The sequence below is a fragment of the Oryx dammah genome, unplaced genomic scaffold, assembly GCF_014754425.2.
Source record: "Oryx dammah isolate SB20612 unplaced genomic scaffold, SCBI_Odam_1.1 HiC_scaffold_5, whole genome shotgun sequence".
NCBI lineage: Eukaryota > Metazoa > Chordata > Mammalia > Artiodactyla > Bovidae > Oryx > Oryx dammah.
In genome coordinates, this window is record NW_024070189.1 from 56,039,092 (window position 1) to 56,055,130 (window position 16,039).

Genomic DNA, 16,039 nt, shown 5'->3' on the forward strand with positions numbered 1-16,039 from the left:
TGTTACCAGGACAGCTGCAAGGCCCTCCCAACTGGTCTCCTTGGCTCACACCTCCTCTGGCTCCCTCCAATCTGCCCTCAACCCTTCCCTTCAATCCTGCAGCCCCCATGACCTTGACAAAACCAGACCACATCACCTCTGCCTAAAATCATTCAATGGCACCCAACTGCTCTTGGAAGCATAATCCTGGCCCCTAAAATGGCCCACACAGCCCTGCATGGTCTGGCTCCAGCTTGGCCTCATGGCCCTCCCCCAGGTCTCAGCATCCCAAACACACTGGCTTCCTCTCAGAGAATCCAATTAACCACACTTTCTCCTCAGCCTTTGCACAAGCTTTGTTTCACCCCTGGGAGCCCTTTGGCCCATGTGACTCCAAATTCTCAGGTCTTCCCCTTCAAGTATCATCTCCTGTAAAAAAGCTTCTCTGACCCCTCCACCTAGGCTGATGCCTTCCTTAACCTCTCCATCAGAGTATGCAGCATGAGGACAAGCCTACATTTATTTGTACAATCCTGCAAAAGATGTCTACCAAGCTGGATATGCATTCATAAAGACAATGGTCCATATATAACTTTACTGATTTATTGTTATTACTACTAAATCTCTGTCATCCACTGTCCACCATAATGCTGGAAATGAAGTAGAAGCATGTAGCTTTTCATTTGGTGTAACTTTTCATTCTCGACACACGGACCTGTAAAGTGGTGACTGAATGGTAGGAAGAGTGACAGAGGGGCAGTGTGGCAGAGTCAAAGTGACCTTTCAAACTTCAACTGATGTAAACCCTATGAAAGCAGACAGGTTATCTAAGCTTCTGGTCCTCCACTTTTCCATCTTTTGTGAGGATAAAAAGTTAAATAAAAAAATGAATGGCTTAATCTAACCACTTCCTTCCTTCCTGTATCAATACAAACAGGTATTACCAAGCAGTACAGCCCTAAGAATCAGTCCCAGAGAAAGGAAAAACAAAAACTATGCAAGCCAAGAACAGAGGAGATGCAACTATGCAACATAGAACAGAGGAGACAAAACCAAGTTTAGGTTTCCTGGACACTTTTATTAATAGAAATCCTTTGCTTGCACATGCTAAACTAGGCCATCTAAACAGTCAGACAGGACTTCCTTGGTGGTACAGTAGATAGGAATCTACCTGCCAATGCAGGAGACATGGGTTCAAGTCCTGGTCCAGGAAGATCCCACATGCTGGGGAGCAACTAAGTCTGTACCACAACTACTAAGCCCTCACTCTAGAGCCTGTGCTCTACAGTGAGAAGCCGTCATAATGAGAAGCCTGCAAACCACAATGAGAAGTAGTTCCCACTCACTGCAACTGGAGAAAGCTCAAGGAAAACAATGAAGAACCAGTGCAGCCAAAAATAAAAATAAATAAATAAAATCATTAAAAAACAACAACAACAACCAAAAAAAAACAGTCAGACAGGCCTGAAGGTACAGAAAGCTCCAGAAAACAAGAGCATTTACCTCCAGAATTTTGTGCCACTCACTCTTGAGGTCCCAAAGTCTCTTTTAAAAAAATCACTGACTAAGGTGCTGCCCGTCTCCAAATCCTTAGTATTCAAAGCAACCAGAAACTAGGTAAGAAGTGGCCAAATCACCACTTCTGAATAGAAGGGACCTTTTCACAGCATAGGCTGACTGATGGACATATACTCTGAAAAAAACCCGACACTTTGAGATATGTCCCAAAGTTACCCCAGACATGCCTCCCAGGAATTCTAACAGACCTCAGACCTCTCCTCAAAAGGAGAGGAACTGATTTACCTGAATTAGGCTCAACATGAATTAGATGGAATTAACAGTTTCCTAAAGCTGGTGTTTGACAGATTTTTTTCTTTATTCAACTTTTCTTTGATTAAAAAATATATACATAACTTTCAAGTTTTTTTTCTTTTTTATGGGAGAAATGGAAGTTTCTGGAAATAAAAACAAGAGAACTGAGGTAAAGGAAGTCCCTGCTGTGTTTCCAATGCTGACAGATACAGGAAGTTGTCTGGAGTTGCTGAGACCAGCCCACCTTATGGACAGTTCCTGGGGCACATTCTCACCACAGAAATTTACTCACTTTCCCTATGTGATTTGCTCTTTAAAGCCTGGCCTGCCTTGCTCCTTCTGAATTTAATCAATTTCAGCACCATTAAAAGCCATGAAGAAAAACACCCACACTGAATTGAATACAAAATCCCATCTGGAGAAGAGATTTCCAGTTGGCTCACACACTCAGAGGGGCTCACATCCTCTTCCTCAGAATGTGAAGCCCCAAAAGTTGCCAGGGCTTCCTGGCTGTGAAGCTTCCAGTGGGGTCCAGGAAAGGTGTGAGTTCTCTACTTGGGTAATTACCCAGAGCCAGTTTTAATCCCAGATCAGCTCCCCAAACCTGTGACCCATTTCACTTCACTGCCAACTGCCCTCTGTTCTGTTCCCTGGCTGGTAGGTACTCAGGGAATGCAAATGAACTTTAATATTAACTGAAGTAACACCGACAGAAGCTGTATATACTGGAAAGAGAACAGTGAATTTTAAGGCCAGAGAGATCTGGCTTGGACACCTGTCTCTGCCACCTCTGGCCATTATGCTCTTAGGCAAGAAGCTTCACCTTCCTCACCTGTGTGGTGTGGTAACTCACCTTAATGCTACAAAGGTCAAATGAAATGCACAGCAACTGAGACTTGGCTAGTATTCAGTGAATGGTCATTACCAGTACTATGATTATTAGGATATAGTAACTATTCTGAAAGAGATGGGAATACCAGACCACCTGACCTGCCTCTTGAGAAATCTGTATGCAGGTCAGGAAGCAACAGTTAGAACTGGACATGGAACAACAGACTGGTTCCAAATAGGAAAAGGAGTACATCAAGGCTGTATATTGTCACCCTGCTTCTTTAACTTGTATGCAGAGTACATCATGAGAAACACTGGGCTGGAAGAAGCACAAACTGGAATCCAGATTGCCGAGAGAAATAGCAATAACCTCAGATATGCAGATGACACCACCCTTATGGCAGAAAATGAAGAGGAATTAAAAAGCCTCTTGATCAAAGTGAAAGAGGAGAGTGAAAAAGTTGGCTTAAAGCTCAACATTCAGAAAACGAAGATCATGGCATCCAGTCCCATCACTTCATGGGAAATAGATGGGGAAACAGTGGAAACGGTGGCTGACTTTATTTTTCTGGGCTCCAAAATCACTGCAGATGGTGATTGCAGCCATGAAATTAAAAGACACTTATTCCTTGGAAGGAAAGTTATGACCAAAATAGACAGCATATTAAAAAGCAGAGACGTTATTTTGTCAACAAAGGTCCATCTAGTCAAGGCTATGGTTTTTCCAGTGGTCATGTATGGATGGGAGAGTTGGACTGTGAAGAAAGTTGAGCACCGAAGGATTGATGCTTTTGACCTGTGGTGTTGGAGAAGACTCTTGAGAGTCCCTTGGATTGCAAGGAGATCCAATCAGTCCATCCTAAAGGAGATCAGTCCTGGGTATTCATTGGAAGGACTGATGTTGAAGCTGAAACTCCAATACTTTGGCCATCTGATGAGAAGAGCTGACTCATCTGAAAAGACCCTGATGCTGGGAAAGATTGAGGGCAGGAGGAGAAGGGGATGACAGAGGATGAGATGGCTGGATGGCATCACTGACTTGATGGTAATGAGTTTGGGAGGACTCCAGGAGTTGGTGATGGACAGGGAGGCCTGGCGTGCTGCAATTCATGGGGTCATAAAGAGTCAGACACGACTGAGCGACTGAACTGAACTAAACTGAACTACATTCTAATACTTGAATCAAACTTTCCAGTTGATGAAATACTCTTCACACCCAAGTGCATGTTAACCTTACTGTTATCTCATGGGGGTACATACTGCTACTATTCTTACTAAAAACGTCTTGCTGTGTCTCCACACTAGTAAGTATAATGAAGGATAATACAATACTATTTATAGAATAAATTAATAGCTTATAGTTTATTTAACTTTTCCAATATATCTGTTAAGTTTTTATGATGAGAAAAGCCAGGCTTCATGATGTTAAGTGGTACCAACAATGATGATGGCAGTAGTAACACTTTGCACATAGTGTTGCTCTGGAGTAGGCACTTAATTGCACTATATCATCACCATTATCATTATCACCAGCCCTGCTCTGCAGATGGAAACCTTGGATCCAACGAGGTTAAGGGGCTCCTGTAGGCTTGTGGTATTCAGGAGCGGTGGGACCAGGACTCTAACTTGATCTGGCTCCAGAGGCCATTCTCTTCTATCCCCTGTTCCTCTGCTGAAGTTCACACAGCCAGTCAGAGAAGGACCAGGGCTGGAGTCCTATTTTCTGGATTCTGCCCTTTCTACTCCAGAAGTAGCTTCCAAACCTAGGGGACAGACTCAGGGGCACGCTTGCTCAATGCAGATTCTGGGTGCCTCCCAAAGGATATGCTTCAGCAGGTATGAGAATCACATATGGGATAGATAACACTGGACTGTATACTAAGTGACTAAAATTATTATCACTAAAGACCACTACCAATGATTATTGACTATTAGTTAATGGGTGAGAGCTATTCCATAAAGATTCACCAGTGCTATGTACCTCAAAGTGTAATGTTGGCTTGTGCCACTGGGATATGTGAAATGATTCCAAGTAGTTCACAAATAAATATTTCCAACTGTTACACACTTACTTTAATAAGTACTGGAAATTTATTGTTTTATCTCACGAAGTATGATGCATTTTTAAAATAAATGTGGTTTAAGAAGAGTTAATTGATTTAAAAGAAATAGTACATAAATAGTATTACAGGGGGTATATACACATATTAAAAAATAATGAAGGTGACAAACACCACATTTGGGAGCTATTGTCCTAATCTGCACCAGCCCAGGCACCACCCTCAACCTGGCTGAAAGGACAAGATGGGAGGGTACCACATTCTATCAGCAAGCTGTCCTACTTCAATAGTCATCCTTGAGTCCTTGCCATCTCTCACACCCTACATCCAATCCATTAGCCAGTCCCATCAGGAATAACTTAAACCTAGAATCAGCTACTTCTCATCATCTCTGTTACTAATACTTTGGTCCAAGCTACCATTATCTTTTGCCTGGACTGTTTCCATAGCTTCTCAACTGTTTCTCCTTTTGCCCCCTACAGTGGATTCTCTGCCATCAGTCAGAGTCATCTTTTAAAAATATACATTGACTCATGTCACTCGCCTGATCACAACTCGCCAGGGACTTCTCATGACACTTAGAACGCAATCCTACCTCCTGACCACAGCCTCACATGGCTCAGTCCACCTGAACACTCTCCCTCTGGTCTCTGCCAATACAGTCACAAGGGTCCTTCCTGGTACTCCTTGAACATGGCTAGTTCAGCTTCCCCACTGCAGGGGCCTCTGTGCGTGCTTGTTTCTCTGCCAGTTCCTGACATGCCACCCTCCCTAGGTTTGTTCAGGTTTCTCCTTAAATGTCATTTCTTCAAGGAGGCCTCCTCTGTCCCTGGTATCTAAAAAAGCCACCCATCAAGAGAGGGATGGACAGTTTGGGGTTAGTGGATGCAAACTGTTACAAATAGGAATGGATACACAACAAAGTACTGCTGTACAGCACGGGGAACTATGTTCAATATCCCATGATAAACCATAATGGAAAAGAATATGAAAAACAATGTGTCTTGGCATATAACTGAGCTATTCTACTGTACAACAGTAATTAACACAACACTGTAAAATCAACTATACTGCAGTAAAAAATAAATTAAATATAAAATAGCCACCCTTCCCCTGTAACTCCCTATCCCTTTGTTCTTGCTTCCTCATAGCCCTTCTCACCACCTGGAAGCCTCCCTTTGTTTGCTAGCTGACTGACTGGGGTCCCTGCTCTCATTCAGGGACTTTATCTGCCTTGTTCACTACCGTAGCTTCAATATACATTTCCTGAAGGAAGCAACAAATACAACCCACATTTTCACCAGCAGAGACACCAAGAAATCAATAGGTAAAGAAGTTCCTACACTCCAGGAACCTCAGTGGGGAGCAGCTGACTGAACCCTGGTACCTTCCAGAGTGCAGGCGTCTGCTGGGGAAGTGCAGAACAGATAGCACTGATAGGGCTCTCATTCACCCCCTGACCTCTTTGCATGAATACTACCAATCAGGATTTTCTTCCCTGCTGCTAAGTCGCTTCAGTCATGTCCGACTCTGTGCAACCCCATAGACAGCAGCCCACTAGGCTTCCCCATCCCTGGGATTCTCCAGGCAAGAACACTGGAGTGGGTTGCCATTTCCTTCTGCAATGCTTAAAGTGAAAAGTGAAAGTGAAGTCGCTCACTAGTGTCCAACTCCCAGTGACCCCATGGACTGCAGCCCACCAGGCTCCTCCGTCCATGGGATTTTCCAGGCAAGAGTACTGGAGTGGGGTGCCATTGCCTTCTCTGATCTTCTTTTCTCATGGTTTCTGTAGACACACATTAAGAAAAATAAGCCGAAAAGGTTGGAGAGTAAAGCAAGTAAACAGGTAGCAGAGGAAGAGATGAAAACCCTGCCTGGCTTGGAATAAACCTGCCAGTCTCAGATGTTCCAGTGCTCAGCCAGACAGAGGGAGCCAAAGCGGCAGCAGGTGGGTTCCTTCACAGTACAGCTGAGAACTGCGGACCAGCGTGGGGTGGAAGGACGGAGGAAGGACAGTTTCCTTGTGGGTTTTAACATCTGCAATCTCCTCGTCTACCTTAAAATTCCTGATCAGGACAGCTGCGAAGAAGCAAGGCTTGGTAATGTGAACCATCTTAATCAGAACCATTTGTCTCCTACCTGGGACTCTGGACATCCCAAGAATGACTTACAGTCCAGTGGCCTCAATTCCTTTCTACCTTGAGGCCTGGGTGGCTGTGCACTGATTTCTCAACCAAAAAAGATCAGTGCCAGCTTTCCGAAGGTAGATGTGTTTCAAGTGGAAAACCAATCTCCTCCCTCCAGCTAGATCCCTTCCCTGCCTCTAACTACACGTCCTCTACCTTATCTGCCCTAGAAACGGTTTAGCTATTTTTCAGACACATCAAACTCCAGGGCAGAAGAAGGCAGGGAAGGAGATGCCATTCAGAATCTGAGGCCTAAGATTTGCACCTGGAATCACCATGATATTGTACGATGTGGAAATACATCACCTCTCGGACCCTTTTTCTCATCTTGAAGATCAAGCACAGTAGAAATCAAAACAAGCAATGCATGCGAAGGCACTCTGAGGAACTCTGGAAGAAACTGTCCAGTGTCAGCCTTTATATAAATAGCCTCTGGTTTCAGCTAATGATAATGTTATTGATAATAACAGCAGACAGCAACATTTAATGACTGCTTAGAATACCAAGCACCACTGATTAAAGAATTTCCAGTTTATTCTCATTTGATACTCTCAAAAAAACCAATGATATAGACAGTAAGACTATCCTCACTTTACAGATAAAGAAACTGAGGTCTGGAGAAATTAATTTCCCACAGTCACAAATTCAATAAGCCATGAGGCAGCGATCCCAAACACATGTGTAATAATACTCCAGAATTAACATTCCCAACCACTACTCAAACTACCCCCCTGTGGGCAACAGTACTTGACAGCTTTCACAAAATCTCACATGCTGAATGAGAGGTGCACACTCTGAACGCGGATTATGGGGGGAAGGAATGATCTTGAGCAACCACAAGTTTGTACTTAGGATGAAGCCTCAGTTTTCTCATCTGTAAATGGGGTCAATACTACCATCTGCCTCACAGGGTTCTTACAAAGATCAAATAATATAATGTAGGTCAGACAATAAGCACATTGCCTGGGACACAGTATGTACTAATGATAATGTTTATCACTAATGATTTCATTGATCAAGAGCCTGTACTTGGTGCCAGTGAGGAAAATCAGTCTCTCTCCACAGCCCCTTGCACTGGGCTTTAAGAGTTAAGGATGTTGCCAGGGACCTGCTCACGGCTCCTTGGTTGAAGCCCAAACTGGGATGCCAAGGGGTGGTGGGCACCTGCCAGGCGGCAGCCTGCTGTCTGTCCAGAGCCCACATGGCTGAGAGGAAGGGGATATCAGGCCACAGCAAAGTCACGCACTGGCTGCGTTTGTCAGTCTAAGGCTAGCTGAGGAGAGGAGAGATTTGAGGACAAGCTGAGAGTCTTCTGACTGCACAGGCAAGTCTGAGGAATACCCCGTCAGCCATGGCTGGGAACCCAGAGAATAGCATCTCGGAGGAAACAATCCATTCCTTCTCCTTCCTCTCCTGCTTGCCCCCAGCGCTCATGCCGGGCTGCTGCCACTCTACACAGGTCACAGCAACCAGCTGCACCGTGTTCACAACTCGTAAGGAAAAGCAGGCTGGGGGTCAGCACTTCAGTGAGAGAGCAGGGGACCATCTTATCCTACCGTGGCTCAGGAGAAGAAAGTAGTGGTGACAAAAAGCTGCCACGAAGGAAAAAGGGAAAGAAGAAGGGCCAAGAGGGGCTGGGGGCAGCAGGAAGGGAATGCACGCCTGTCTTCTATCAACCCTGGCTGGCAGGCGTAGAGAGAAAGCTGGAGGGGAAGGTGTACTCAGCTGACTCCCTCGTGGGCCAGCACATAGGAGGCCACGCCACCATCCCCACTAATGCGTCCATCCTTCTCAGGTTTAAGAGGGGAAATGTTCTATTTATAAGCCACCAACCAGTGGCGATCTGGCAGCCGCTGGATGGCTCTGATCCCACAGGGATCCTGGCTACTCGTGGCTGTCTTCTCCAGCCTCTCAACTGGGGGTGTTCTCAAAGCAAAAGGCCAAAGGTGATCGGAAGCAAAAGAAAAAAGAAAAGCTGCTTTCCTGTCCTTCGCTGCTTTCGTGAGACTGCTAGCTTTTTAGTGATGGCTGAAGACTTCAGAACATTTTAAAAACAGCGACCCATGTGGTCCCATCAGACCTTCTTCCCCTGCGAGCTTCAAGACTCAATCTCTTTTTCTGTTTTACAATCAATGGAAGCTGAGGCAGAAGATGAAGGGAATGCAGAACCAGAACAGGGCAATGGGCAAACAGAGAAAGGTAATGATGCCCCTCCCATCTCTCTCCTTGTCCTCAATCTTATCCTCATGAAACAAGAAGTGCTTTGATCCAGCACCATTACGGAGTCTAATCTGAGTAACAGCCGAGAGAACGAGCGTATATAAGAGAAACAACATATAAAGCAGCTGTGGTTGTGTTGTCAAAGTCCGTGGGAGAGTAATGGGTCTGCACCTGGGAAGCTTGAGTCACTGAAATGTGTGGCTCTGATTCTCTCAGCATCCTATGTGACGTGTGAAGAGCCGCAGATGGCTCTGGAGGAGGCTCACTAAGAAGGAACAAGGGATGGCCCCTCAATGGCAAACTGCTGGGCAAGTTAAGTATTGGAAGTTGATGATGAAACTCTTTCCAGTCCCACTGGGTTGCCCACACAATAACAGATGGCAGGGCAGAGCAAAGATCTCACGCACATCAAGAATGGTAGGGGAAATGATCTTGGCAATCGGGCAGACTTAGCTCTGGTACCTTGCCATCCTTAAGCCTGTTTGCTCACTTGTAACTCGTTTGCTGTGAAAAGCATTTCTGCAATGGTACCCATCCACACACCACACTCGTGCTCCCTGCCATAACCCCACGCTGTCTTGAAGAGATGAATATTTAAAAACCTATCTTTGTATCACACTGAGTTAACAAACTTGTAGTTAATGGGCTAAACTCACTGTTGCCTGTTTTGTAAATAACACCACCCCCTTTGTTTCCACATTGTCTATGGCTGCTTTCAGACCACCAAAGCGGAGTGAAATAGCACCACAAATTCAAAAATCTGCTCCTTTCCTGAAAGACCTGACCCCTGTGCTAAGCAGTAACATTTAGAAACCTGGATGGGGCAGGGAGAAGTTATGTTTACTTGTGGGCCGGTCCCCAGTCAATACACATTAAATAAATACATAAATTTAAAAGGCAAGTGAAAACATTTGTCTGGTCCTATACAAACGGAGAAGGCAACGGCACCCCACTCCAGTACTCTTGCCTGGAAAATCCCATGGGTAGAGGAGCCTGGAAGGCTGCAGTCCATGAGGTCGCTAAGAGTCGGACACGACTGAGAGACTTCACTTTCACTTTTCACCTTCATGCATTGGAGAAGAAAATGGCAACCCACTCCAGTGCTCTTGCCTGGAGAATCCCAGGGATGGGGGAGCCTGGTGGGCTGCCATCTATGGGGTCGCAGAGACGCGACTAAAGCAATTTAGCAGCAGCAGCAGCATACAAAACAATCTGGGCTGTTGCCAGCAGTGGATATCCCCCACTTTGAGAAATGCAGTCATGAGGATCCAGAGGGTTCAGTGAATTAACACAGGCTGGCCTCCAGCCCCCAACAGCAGGGGTGTTGGCTTCTGCCCTTTGTTCTCTTCCCCTGCTCCGCTCAGAAGTGGTTCCCCTAACCCAGTGACTTCTTTCTTCTTCATATGGGAGAGTAATTGGTGTGACCAGATAACAACAAGGATAATAACCACAGTAATTAGGCACTTATTCACTAATAGGCCAGATATTGTGCTTGGCTTTTATGCTCACAGCAAGGTTATGAGGTAGGGTTGTGATTTATCCTCATTTTACAGACAGGGAAACAGAAGCTTAGAGAGGCCCAGCACTGACCCGTGGTTTCATGGCCAGTGGGCCTGCAGGATAATTTGCATCATTCACACAGTACCCTCCCAGTTCACCAGGAACTGTATTCACCAGGAAACAGCTCTCCCAGTTCATCCATTAGGACTGTCCCATGTGAAGTTACGTGAAATGTGTACAAAGATGGATGTACAAGGATGCTCATCCTGATGTCATTCACAAAAGCAGAACTCTGGAAAGGACATTCAAGACCAATGACAGGAAACAGTTCCACAAATCAGGATGCATTCTTATGACAGAGCATGCAACAACCATTACAAATAATACTTATAAACAACTTTCAAAAAAAATAAATAAACAACTTTCATCATCTGAGAAAATGCTTGTGAATTTTTAAAAGCAGAATACCAACCAGTATGTTCAGTATAATGTCAATTAAGTAGAAATACATACTGACATTGGCAAAATAAACATAGGACATCATGAAAAAAGAAAAAGCAAGGAAGAAGTATCTCTAGAGATGAAATTATAGATGATTCTTATTGAATTTTTGAAAATCCTTGCTATATTTCCTTAATGTTTTACAATGAGTTCATATTATTTTCATAATAAGCAAAAATACAAATCTGTCAGACCTTTGGAATGAGGTTCAGAGATTCCATGTCCACACCCTACAGATCCTAATTCCAACTTTGCAAACTTTCTCCAATCACTGCTCCTCCCCTCACCTCTGGTGTGAATGACAAGTTGGCAACCTGAAGTGGGTTCTTAAGCATTATGCAGGTAAAAAGGAGTCTTCTTAAAGTATTAGGTTAAGAACAAACTGGAAGGAATGAAGGGATTAAAACAAGGAAATAAAAAAGGAAGAACTATATTTCCTTCTTCTGGGGAGAAGGGAGGGTACTTTTTAAAGTCTTTCTAGCCTAGCTGTAAGTCCATTCCAACTGGCTGTGGGCACTTGCCTGCACATTAGTATATCTGTAAAAGCACAGATATTAAGTCTAGTGAAAGGTTCAGGTTAAAGCACAGGAACATATTCAACAAGAGGAGGAAACAAGGAAATGGCTGCAATGTCCAGCGGGGGTCAGAAGTGCACAAGAAGGCACACCTAGGGCAACTCAGGCATATTCCTCTGAAACCACCCGATTGGCCCAGGGGATCTGAGTTAATACACTAAGGGACACGACACTAGAATCCAAGATTAGGAGACAGCCCTCTCTGTCTCAGTCTGTCGGCTTCCAAACAGCTGGCAAAGCAGCGGGAGAGCACCATTTCCACAAACAAGCTAATCTTTCCACAGCTAAGTAGGCAGTGACATTTATTATTTAAAACTTCAAAGCTGGTAAAGACAAACTCACACTAGAACAGCCTGCCTTTCCCCGGATCTCTTGCACTGGACTGTGTACTCTCTCTGACAAGTTCTCAGCTTTCCAACTGTCCCTCCAGTGGGACGACAGGACAACAGGAAGGGGGCTGAGAACAGGTTCCTTCCTGGCGCCTCCTCCTGCTTCTGACCTGGGCTCACTTCAAAGGAGAATGAACCAGTTCTCACAGAGCCTCTGGGGAGGAAATCTCACAACTGTACCAAACGTAAGATGCGACGGGACATGCAAACTCAGGAGATATGCATTAAGGTGGCAACATTCCTGCCCAGGGAAGGCTCTTGTTCTTTGCAATAACAAAGGGCAAAATCGGTGACAGTCGTTTGCTGTCTAGATGACTGACACTGGTGCGATCAAACAGGACTTCCTTCTCCTCTGCTATTCTTACTCCTGTTGTTTCCTTCCCTTCACCACTGGTTACAAATGTGACTAATAAGAGAAAACTCAGTGTCACTCCTGCATGTTCTTCACATTCCAGGAACAAACCCAGGCAAGGTTCCTGATGGCAGAAGGATCCATGGTTGAGCGGCCCATACAATGGGCAAAAAAAGCAGATTGGGATTTGAATTTAGTATGTAGGGCTTAACTTAACCAAGAATACAGAAGACTTCTAGGGAGAAAACTAAAATGCTAACAGAGGTGCGAATAAATGGAAAGACATTCAAAGTTCTTGAAGGAGGTGACTAGCACTATTAAAGTGTCAATGTTTTCAGCTGCATGTAAATCAATGCAGTTAGAACTCTTCTTCACACCATACACAGAAATAAAATTACTTAAAGACTTAAATATAAAGACATGATACCATAAAACTCCTAGAAGAGAACATAGGCAAAACATTCTTTCTCATAAATTGTAGCAATATTCTCTTAGGTCAGTCTCCCAAGGAAAAAGAAACGAAAGCAAAAATAAATGAATGGGACCTAATCAAACACACAAGCTTCTATACATCAAGGAAATGATAAAACAAAAAGACAACCTATGTACTAGAAGAAAATATTTGCCAATGATGTGACCTACAAGGGCTAAATTTCCAAAATACACAAACAGCTCATATAACCCAATAGCAAAAAAAAGGTGGGGGTGGGGTGGGGGTGGGAGTAGGGAGGAGGGACAGAAGACCTAAATACACATTTGTCGAAAGAAGACATAATTTCTGCAAAGAAGAGATACAGATGGCTAAGATTTACATGTAAATATGCTCTACATCACTAATTATTAGAGAAATACAAATCAAAACTACAATGAGGTATCACCTCACACCAGTCAGAATGGCCATCATCAAAAACTCTACAAATAATAAATGCTGGAGACGGTGTGGAGAAAAGGGAAGCTTCCTACAGTGTTGGTGGGAATGTAAATTGATCCAGCCACTGCAGAGAATACTTGGAGGTTCCTTATAAAACTAAAAATAGAGTTCTCATATGATCCAGAAATTCCACTCCTGAGGATATATCCAGGAAAGACAAAGACTCTAATTCAGAAAGATACATGTACCTCAATGTCCACAGCAGCACTGTTTACAATAGCCAAGACATGGAAGCAACCTGAATGTCCACTGACAGAGGAATGGATAAGGACAATGTGGTACATATATACAATGGAGTATTACTCAGCCATTTAAAAAAATACTGCCATTTGCAGCAACATGAATAGACCTAGAAAATACCATACTAAGTGAAGTAAACCAGAGAAAGACAAATATTATATGATATCACTTACATATGGAATCTAAAAAAATAATACAGATGAACTTATTTACGAAACAGAAACAGACTCACAGACATAGAAAACAAAATTACAGTTACCAAAAGGGAAAGCTGGAGAAGGGATAAATTAGAGGAGTATGGGTTAATGGATACTACTATATACAAGCTAGATAAACAACAAGAATTTACTGTATAGGACAGGGAACTATATTCAGTATTTAGTTATAACCTAAAGAATCTGAAAAAGACTGTGTGTGTCTGTGTGTGTGTGTGTATGTATCATATATATATATATATATATATATATATATCAGTTCTATACATATATATAAAACTGAATCACTTTGCTATACACCTGAAATTAACATAGTACGTAAATCAACTATCCCTCAATAAAAAAATTTTCAATTTAAAAAAGTACTTGTTACTTGTAAAGCATACTATAAGAAACAACATTCAAGAGTAAACCATTATTAATAATATTTTTAAGTGTCAATTTTCTGCCAATTAACCTGTATACTTAAATGCAATCCCAAATGAAAATTTCAAATTTTTGAGGAAATTATCAAACTTATGCTATAATTTATGTAGAAGGATAAAGGTCCACAATCACCTAAGTCAACTGTTGAAAAGCAAAGAGAGGAGACTTAAACTACCAGATATTAAGACTTGCCTCAAAGTCATCATATTAAAACCAGAGACGTATTAGCACAAGGACAGACCAGACCAAGGAAATAAAGAGCTCAGAGACAGAGCTTAGATATGCCAACCTAATACACAAGAAAGCTGGTATCACAAGTAAAAGAAGGAGAGAATACATAGCTTCACACATGTTGCTGGGAAAAGTGGCTTTTTAAAACAAAATTGAATCCTTATGAAACACCATATACAACGATGGATATCAACTGGGTTAGACACCTAAGTGTGAAAGACAAAATCATGAAGCCAATAAAAGAAAATGTAGGTGTAGGTGCACATCTTTGCAACATGGGTCAGGAAGGCCTCTTTCAAAACACAACTTGAAAATCACAAACCAGAAGGCAAAAACAAAAAACAAAAAAAAATCAAATTTATAAAAAGTAAAGCTTTATACTCAAGGAAAGATATCAAACATAATATCAAATGTTAAATGGCAAAATAGGAAGATATATTTAAAATCTACAAGAAGGAATTAATACCTAGAGTATAGAAGGAATTTTATAAATCATCAATAAAAAATGGTAACTGCAATAGAAAAATGGTAAAGGACACAAATAGGCAAAAAGCAAAAGAGGATACCCAGTAAACTCATCAACTATCAGAGAAGTACAAATTAAGACAATAATGAGCTACCATTTTATATCTACTAGATTGGTAAAACATCACAAAGCTGAATAAAATGGCAATAGCTGACAGGAATGAGGAAATCGTCACGTTGGGCTGGGGGAACTGTGAACAGGCTACTTACTCGAGGTCACAAAGGTGAGAGCCTTCCTTCAAACCAAGTACACACACACCCTTTGACTGACCAGCAACTCTCCTGGAGGGTAAACCCCAAGGAGACTCTCACAAGGGGACCTGTGCGGAGATGTCCGCTGCAGTAGGGTAATGGTGATGAAGAGTGGGAGGGCATCCCTGCACAGTGGTACACACTGTGGGGCATGCAGCAGACAGAAGCCACTGCAAGTCTACAGAGGAACACGAGCGGCCCCCAACACAGCACTGAAGGAGCATGGCAGAAATCGGAACACAACGGACGCTTGTATACCTGAAAACACAGGTAGGTATGAGACTAACCGTCCAAGAGCACATGTTAAAGACACACGTCAGAGCAGTGCAAGGGAGGCCAGCAATAGGACGCGGGGAAAGAATTCCAAGGGAGTGAGCAAATGAACACATGAAGGAGGGAGGGAGGGAGGGGTCTGGGATGATCACGCACAACAAATCAGGGAGAATGATTAAATCATTCTCTCTGTACCTGAGATCCAAACAGAGAAGAAAGAGGAGGGGGAAAAGGCTCTGCAAAGAAAGGTGCATATATTTGTCTGCTGGCAACCTCTCCCTGGCACCGGGCCACCTGGAAAATACCAGCTGCTGCCAGACATTATGTATGGCCCTGTCTTATACCCCACAGACACAGTAAGCCCTGAGAGAAACTTCAAGAGAAAAGCAACAAATTCAGCACTGTCCTCAGAGGAATTCCCTTTTGCTACCTGTCTCTCCAAACATTCTGGTTCTGTGATTAAAATGTTGGCACTCAAACTCCCACCAAAATATTTTCTAGAAAGGAAAATGCTAGACATTTGGAAGTTGGCTATCAGAGG

The 16,039-nt window shown here is 43.3% G+C and overlaps 1 protein-coding gene across 4 annotated transcripts in view; it reads right to left on the reverse strand.

Annotated features, from left to right (window-relative positions):
- The window catches only part of ARHGAP26 (Rho GTPase activating protein 26), a 479,720-nt gene that overhangs the window by 204,705 nt on the left and 258,976 nt on the right, over positions 1 to 16,039 (reverse strand). The gene's annotated exons all lie outside the window — the stretch shown is intronic.